General features: G+C 48.8%; 1 long non-coding RNA gene across 2 annotated transcripts; it reads right to left on the minus strand.

Annotated features, from left to right (window-relative positions):
- Window positions 1-298: 298 nt before the first annotated feature.
- Window positions 299-8,196, minus strand: LOC125335424. 2 transcript variants are annotated; one of them, XR_007207452.1, is made up of 3 exons: window positions 8,095-8,196; window positions 2,709-3,040; window positions 299-555 (listed from the first exon to the last, which is right to left on the minus strand). It is a non-coding gene; the product is annotated as an uncharacterized LOC125335424 (long non-coding RNA). The 2 variants fall into 2 exon arrangements; XR_007207453.1 differs by lacking the exon at window positions 8,095-8,196 and adding an exon at window positions 7,336-7,419.
- Window positions 8,197-8,233: the final 37 nt, after the last annotated feature.

Genomic DNA, 8,233 nt, shown 5'->3' on the forward strand with positions numbered 1-8,233 from the left:
TAGGACTTGAGCCTTACAGTACATAAATACCCCAATATTGACCCAGATGGGACTGAACCCCCCTGTGAGCAGTGAGGATGGTGCTGAGCAGCACCAGGGCAAGGTCACTAAAGCTGCCCAAGGTTATGAGCCAAAGGGTGGGAGAACTTGTGCAATTAATGGGAACTAAAGGATAACCCACGGATACCCCCATCCCCACACTGCTGTTTTCCAGAGAAATGTCCTTCCTGAGATAAGAGTCCTTCTTCATTAAAAAGCAAGTGTTCAACAGGCACCTGGGGAGGCAGAGGCTGAACCCTCCTTAGCGACTCAGCTTTAATCTCGGTAATAAATCCATTGTCAGCAGGACAAAGGTAAGTAAAAAGATCCACAGGGACACAGGAAGAGAAGGGAGCCCAGCACAGGGCTGAGGAAGGGCAGGAAAGTCCTCACTTTCCTGCCTTTCCATCAGAGAGGGATGGGCTGAGGGTGACATTTATGTTCCCCTGTGGAGGAAAGTTGATGGCAGTCACATCTCTTGGCTCTACTAGCAGGGGTCTCAATCAGCCTTTTAAGCTGCAAAAGACCAAAGAGTTATTGAATGAGCCTCACAATCATTGATATTTAATCTATTTTAAAACATTCATTTCTAAAAATGCACAGAATCTCTGTTAGGCTGTGGCACACAAAGCACAGGATCCTCCCCAGCAGAGCAGGGGGTGCCAGGGATGCAGCCAGCAGGGTATTAAAGGATTGAAATGTAATTCCTGGGCGCCTGGGAGGCCAGTGGGGCCTCTCGAGCACACTTGTGGGATTTTTTTTTAAATAGGATTACAAAATTCATCTGTTCATGTGTCATACACCATCCTACAGCAGTAACATGCTCTGCACAGAACATGTATTAATTGATTTTTAATTGACTACTCATTAATGCACACAGAAAAAAAAAGGGGGGTGGCAGCAGCCACTGGCACCCAGACAGCCCTTCTACAGGAATTTGTTTTTGAAAACTATATCAGCAGAGAAAAAAAAAATCCAAACTAAACAGCATCAGCAGGGCTTTAAGATGGCAGCCTGTAATTGTAAGAGAAAACACTGGCTGCCTCATCCATACCCCCGCTTTGAAAGAGATGTAAAACGAAACCATTACCATGTGCAGCTCCCAGAACCCTGTTTCATGGAGCTCCAGGAGCAGCTGCTTGCTGCTTTCATGTGGCTGATCATATGCCTGTTTTCCAGAGCAGTATTCTTCTCCAAATTAACTTAAAAATATAAATAAAGTCCTCTATTTTCTGGGAGCCATGGCAATGGTGTAATCAGGCTGCAGGAAATCAATCTATTTCCAGAGCTGCAGGGAGGTATGTGGGTCAGTGCTGCAGTGGTAAGTGCTGGGGCTCCAGGAACTGGGAAGGGCTTTACGGGCCATGGGGCAGGAGCAGCTCTGGTACACGTGCTCTGTCCGGACTGGGCTAAGAGGGTTAACGTGAGTCCTGGGTAATAATCCCCACAGACAGTGTGGGAGTGGGCAGGCAGCAGGAAGGGCTGGCTGAGCCTCTCCAGTGATGCTGCTGGACTGGGAGGACTGGGAGAGTAGTTGGCAGGGCAGTGCTGGTTTGTTGTGACAGTTCCCATAAGGCAGGTGCAGCAGGACAAGGAGAAATGCAAATCCAGAGGGGAGTAACATGGGATTGGTACTAGAGAGAAAATCAGTGCTGGGGCTGCCACCCACCCCGTTTAAATGGCAGTGAGTAACTGAGCCTGTGGACCTTAGCCCCAGGGATGGACACAAGGACTGAGCCAGTGATGATTTTGGAGGCTTCAGGGCACAGGATTACTGCTGCTGCCCATGCAGCCCCAGGGATGGGAGCTGTGAGAGCTGCAGAGACCTCTGGGCTGGGGGAGCTCTTACAGGAATCACTGGGCTGTGGAACCCACAGGGATTGCTGAGCTCCTGCTTGGGGAAGCACAGGGGAGCAGGAGTCACAGGTGCACAGTTTAATAACTGGAATAAGCAGCTGCTTGCATAGCTGAGCCCATGCTGGAGAGAGGAAAAGGGGGGCCCCAAGCCTTGGAAGAGGGTGGTGGGCTGCACCCCGGAGAGAGCAGCTCCATGTCCTAATTAAATCACTTCCCAACCTCATGTTCCTAAATTATCCCTCCTCACTCCCCGCCCCCGCACGGCTCTGAGAGCAGCACAGATGAGCTGCAGGGCTCGGGGGGTGGTGGGGCTGGCTGTAAGTAATCCTCTCATTATCCTGCCATGCTCCCCTCCTCCTCCTGCAGACACAGCCCGAGGATGAGGTAAGCATCACGCAGCATTCCAGGATGCCAGCAGTGGTGTACCTGCTCCTACCACTGGCCGGGGAATGGCAGGGCATTAGAAGATGGCACAGAGCAAGATGGTCTTGTTGTCCCCTCATCCCTGCACGATGTGCTGGCGGTCAGGCACACAGATCCCCAGGTCATTCCAGGAATGTTTGTGCTGTGTCTCAGCAGTCCCTGCAGCCACAGCTCTTCCCTGTCTCAGCACTTTCCAAGGGGCTATGCAAGCGAGGGCACAAACAGCGCGGCCCCGTCCCTGTGGCAGAGGCTTCATTCCAACATCAGATGCATCCGCTGCATCTGCTTTGGGGGCAAGGGAGGAAACGCCCATTGCCCCACGTGTAACACACCACACAGACACAAAACTGCAGCTACCAGCCTCAATGATCTTAGAGGTTTTTTCCTACCTTACAGATTCCATAAAAGGAGAATAAATCTTGCCCACATGCACAGGAGACATGGAGTGAAGCAGTGGACTGAAACTGCCACGAGGGAGATTTAGGCAGACCAGAAATGCTTCCTGAGGCAGTGACAGCTTGGCCTGAGGTTGTGAAATGTCTGTCAGATGCTGGCAGGAAGGAGCTGCAGCAAGTGGCTCCTCTGCAGCCAGGATGGCTGAGTTCTCATGATCCCACACTTCTCTTGCTAGGCTGGAAGCATTCTAGGGCAGCACTGGGGGCTCCAATACTTGCTGGGTAAGAGCCAACGCACCTCTGGGCATAGCAGCATGCTCAATATCCTAAAGGAGATAAAAATGCTGAAGAAAAATACTTGGGAAACGCAAAAAAACCCAAAACCTTTTCTGTGTGTGGGGAGCAGCTGGAGCCACGCTAGAGGCTCCACTGCCCAGCCCTGCCTCCAAAGTTAGTAGCTGCTACAGCTAGAACTTTGGGATCACCTGTGTAGCTTACACCAGAGAAGTTCCACATGGAATCAGGCAGTGAGCTTCCCTGGAGTAATAGTGCTCATTTTCTAGAAACAGGCAGCTGGAGCAGTCCCAGAGCGCTGCAGCAAAACAAGCTGGCAGATCCTTCTGAAAGGTGATGCGGGACAAGGACAGTCAAGGCTTCAAAAGGCCACTGAGCAAAGGCCACTCAAGAACTGTGGGAAAATACTATTATTGATAATCAATGTGGATTTGTGTAACCTCTGTGCTCTGACGGGGACAGGACCTGGAAAGAGGCAGCAGTGCTGGTGTGCTGTAACACCTTCATGATGCATCCAACTGCTATCTGGCACTTTTGCAAAGACAACAAAAAGGAACAATATGGAATTGGCACTGGACACACAAAAAAAGCCTCAGTACTAGAACCATTGAATCCCTTGTGAACAGGGGTTCAACAAGTCTTCTGCTGAGTTATTCCAAGATTGGTTCCCAACAGAGAGAACATAACTGAGTTTGAGGAAAGAGCAACAGTGATTCCAGCTGGGGAAGTCAGCAGGTAAACCAGGAATAACTGGTATTTCAGTATAACAGAACTACAGTTCTTAGAGTAACTCCCTACATGTTAATTCCTCACAACCTTTGGCAGCAGCTGCCGAAACACAGCAAATCCCTCCAACTTCCCACACAAACCTCAAGGCCAGGTCTGGCTGCCTGCTCCCGCTTCTCCCAGCAGCCCTCCAGGAAGGCAGATCCCACCTGGGCACAGGGCAGGCTTTTGCTCCATGTCCCTCAGCCACCTCATCAAACCCACAGGACAACGGGATGCTCAAGGTCCCTATCCCAGTGACATTGCCTGGTATAACACTGCTGGCTCACCTGGTGTGTTTAGGTTCCCAAATGGTTTGTTGATAGGTTTATTGAGCCTAAAACCACCCAGCTCTGACTCCAGTGACAAACAAATCTATGTGTATCAAAACACAGGCAAGTGGATCTTCTCCAGATGGTGAATAAGGACAGATATATGATGGAGAAGGTGAAGCCTGTGCCAGGAGTGTATTGTTTCATAGGACTTTAATTTGCATCTCTTCTTTGGAGAGCACAGGAAGGACTAGGGGCAAAGGACACAACAGAAGCAATAAATGGTGAAATATATTTTAAAATATAAGTATTTACACTGATTTAAATCAAGCCCCATAAAGGTTCTGTGTTCAATACACGAAGTTTTCATCTGGAGATTGAGGGGGTGTCAGGATGGTTCTGATGTTTTTAGAGACAGCCCAGATTTAAAGACTGCAGCCCATATTTACCACATGCAAATAGTTTGGACAGACAGTCCTGAGACCAAAGCACAGGCTTGATTTATTAGAGATGTAACTGTAAAATTATTTGCACATTTATAGGACAGACCCCACTAGGTAAATCATAGAACTACTTTCAAATAAAGAAGATAAACTTTATAGAATCACAGAATCATTCAGGTTGGAAAAGACATCTAAGACCATTAACCCAGCACTGCCAACTCAGCACTCACCACCTACATGTGGTCCCTTTCAGCCTCAGAGGCTGGAAGAACTGTTTTTTATTTTGATGAGTAAAATTTTAGTAGAATAAAAACAATATACAGACTACAAAACAAATATTTGTATTGATTTATCAATCAGAAATTAAACCATTCAAGACATTAATTATAGTAATTTTGACTCTAAAAAGGGAAAAACTAGAAACAGAGAAATGAAAACATATGTGATATGTGCATAGATACTGGATGATTTTTCTCTCTTAGTTCCAAGGTCTGTGTGACCCTGGGTCATAGATGACTCTTGGACAGGCACAAGGCCAACAGCGTATCAGCTTCATGTGAGCTCTCACAGCTTAAGAACAGGAGTGAAAACAATTCAAGCTCCAAGCCTTTGGCCAAGGCAGCTGCCCTTGGCTATGGAAATGGTTTCAGCTGGTTCTAAGTTTAATCCAGTGTTTTCTGCTATAGCCATTCCAAAAATCTCCCCTAAGAAAAAATACATGAAACCAAGCAGTTTAAGAGTTAAAAGGAAGCTTGGGTTAGTTCATGTACTTCTCTGCAACTGTCTGTATTACCTCTAGGTAATTAAAACTACAGCATATAATTTCTTTTTCTACCTAATTTACCACAAGCCCAAAGCAGAAGCTGTCAGACAGTGAAGCATCTGTGTTCTTTGACCTCAGGTTGCCAAGACAGCAGAGAGGGACTGAAAATCCAATCACCATGACAAAGCCAGGGGCTGGTGCTCACAGTGCAGCTGTGACTGCCCCGATTGTTCTCCAGTTGGTGGAGCCTGAAAGCCGAGACCAAGCACCCAGGGAGCTCCCACAGCCTCCCGGGCCTGGAACCCCTCCCAGATCCGCTGGAAATCAGAATAGGTTTGGTCAGCAAGTGTTCTGTGAGTTTCCAATGGGGCAGGAAAAAAATGAGGGTGTCAACCAGCGTAAACAAAAAGGAAACCGTGCCCAGGTCTGAAGACCAGACAGCTGAGGAGAACTGTTGGACTGTAAAAGGAACAGGAGGTGAGGAGGACAGGGGTGGTGACAAGCAGCCACTGCAGCTTTCAAAGGTAAACACAAGGAAAAGAAGCAGCATGGAACTGGGAAGGAGCCAGGTGGATAGCTGTGGTGTCCCTGGTGGCCAGAAATGGTGAGGATTAAGGTTATTTTCCCTCCTGTGAGCCAGAGAAGCCCACTGAAGACATGAAGGATGTTCAAGGAGGAGGCTATAGCAGGTGAGATGTGTGAAGATTGAGGGTTGTAAAGCAGTGGATGGAGTGGATGTTGAATTTTGCGTGAGAGACACCACCCAGGGAGAACATGGATCTGGTGCACAGCATGGGATGTGGCATGGCAGAGAAAAAATTCAGTATCTGCCTTTCTGAGTGTGTACCCATCAAAGCAGTGCTGGAAGCAGAGGGATTTGGAGTACAGCTGCAGGGTGAGACCAGGAGTAGGGAGATCTGTGAATATTCATCCTGGAGATACACATGGCTGGGGATGCTCAAGGACAGCTGTAGATGGAGAAGGTGAAGCCTGTGCCAGGAACATGCAAAAAGGAACCTAAAGGTTGGAAGGTTAGGAATGAGTGTTGATGTCAGAAGAAATGTTGTGCACAAGTGGAGAGTCCAGAGGAAAGAATGGAGGGCTTGAGCCCAGCACAAGTGAGCCTGGTGATACCAGTGCAGATGAAGGCCCAGGGAACAGTAACTGGGTGGCATCACAGGAGTGCTGTGAATGCACGGATGTGCAATTAATTAACAGCTGCTCAAAGTCAGGAGCCAAAAGAAAAGAGCAGTAAAAAGGCTGACACCAACAAGACCAGCAAAGGGAGTCCCCAAACACAGGCTGACATGGGTGTACATAAGTACAAGATTCCCCTTCAAAAATCATTTCTAGCTCTGCCAGGAAAGCAAACACTGGATACAGTTGAACATAATTCATTATGTTTTTAAAGGATTAATTTATCTTTCCATTAAAATGATGAAAAATACTTCTGCTGTCACTATTCACGATGTAGAGGAAAACACTGTGGCCCACTGTGCCTGACAATGTACCTCCCTGGGCACCACTTCTGCCTGCAGCCTGTGACTACACCTGGAGTGAGTGCCCCTTTAGTTTACTCACAGGTGCTCTGAATCCTGAATTCAAGGTTTAAGCCTGCATTGCCCCAAGTATTCTCCTCTCTGTCAGAGGCAATTCTAGTTTCAAAAATATTTACAGTTAAACAGAAGCATGGCCCTGACCTTGTGATTATACAACAGATACTACAAAATCAAATTATTTACTCCATCCACGGATATCAGAGACAGGAAAATTAACTGGAAGGGAGCTCAGAGAACTATTCCAGACAAAATAAACTTCACAAAACAAAAAGGTTTATCATCAAAAATTAGTAGGAAAGACTGTACTCTTTTATGGTCCAAACTACACATTTCTAGGATGCTGTGCCTGCTGAAAGCAGCTTCAGGTCTGACTATCTGACATGAATATACAGAAGGTTTATAATTTCTTCCTAAAAATATTAATGTAAAAATGTGGAGTACTTCAGGGGAGATGACACAAAGGAAAAATTCTCAACCCAAGGGGCAAGAGGTGTACTGACCCATTTACACATCCCATCCTCCCACCTGCATCCAGGGAAGGAGATGATTCCAATTCCTGAGCACTTCAAAGCAGTCTGCTGGCAAATCCCCACTGCTGGCCAACATCACATCACATCACATCACATCACATCACATCACATCACATCACATCACATCACATCACATCATCATCACATCAATGTGGTGAACCCTGGGCTGTGGTTGGTCCTCAAACCTCCAACAAGGCAGGCTGGAAAGGGCCCTTGATGTATCCTTGATGTAAAACTTGGGCTGCTCCAACACCCAGAGGAGTGACATCATTTTCATTAGTGGGAAAGACAAATTTCCTACCCCTTGGTCAGGGGGTCTGTGCTGGTTTAGCACAGGCTGGGGGTGTTCACCTGGAGAAGGCTCCAGGGAGAGCTCAGAGCCCCTTCCAGGGCCTAAAGGGACTCCAGGAGAGCTGGAGAGGGACTGGGGACAAGGCATGGAGGGACAGGACCCAGGGAATGGCTTCCCACTGCCAGAGGGCAGGGCTGGATGGGAGATTGGGAAGGAATTGTTCCCTGGGAGGGTGGGCAGGCCCTGGCACAGGGTGCCCAGAGCAGCTGTGGCTGCCCCATGATCCCTGGCAGTGTCCAAGGCCAGGCTGGACATTGGGGCTTGGAGCAGCCTGGGACAGTGGGAGGTGTCCCTGCCCATGGCAGGGGTGGCACTGGATGAGCTTTAAGGTCCCTTCTAACCCAAACCATTTGTGATTCTCGTTGTGGGGAGGGCCCGCGGCTCGGGGCGGCAGACGCTCACCGGGCTGTCTGAAAGACCCCGCAGCCGCTGTGACCCGCACCCGCCGCAGTGTCGAGGCTGCGGCCCCGGCCCGGCCCGAGGCTTCCCCTGCCCGCAGCCCCCCGGCCCAGGGCCGCGGCCGCCGCCATGGCAACGGGGC

Source organism: Corvus hawaiiensis, chromosome 18 (assembly GCF_020740725.1).
Source record: "Corvus hawaiiensis isolate bCorHaw1 chromosome 18, bCorHaw1.pri.cur, whole genome shotgun sequence".
Taxonomy (NCBI): Eukaryota; Metazoa; Chordata; class Aves; order Passeriformes; family Corvidae; genus Corvus; species Corvus hawaiiensis.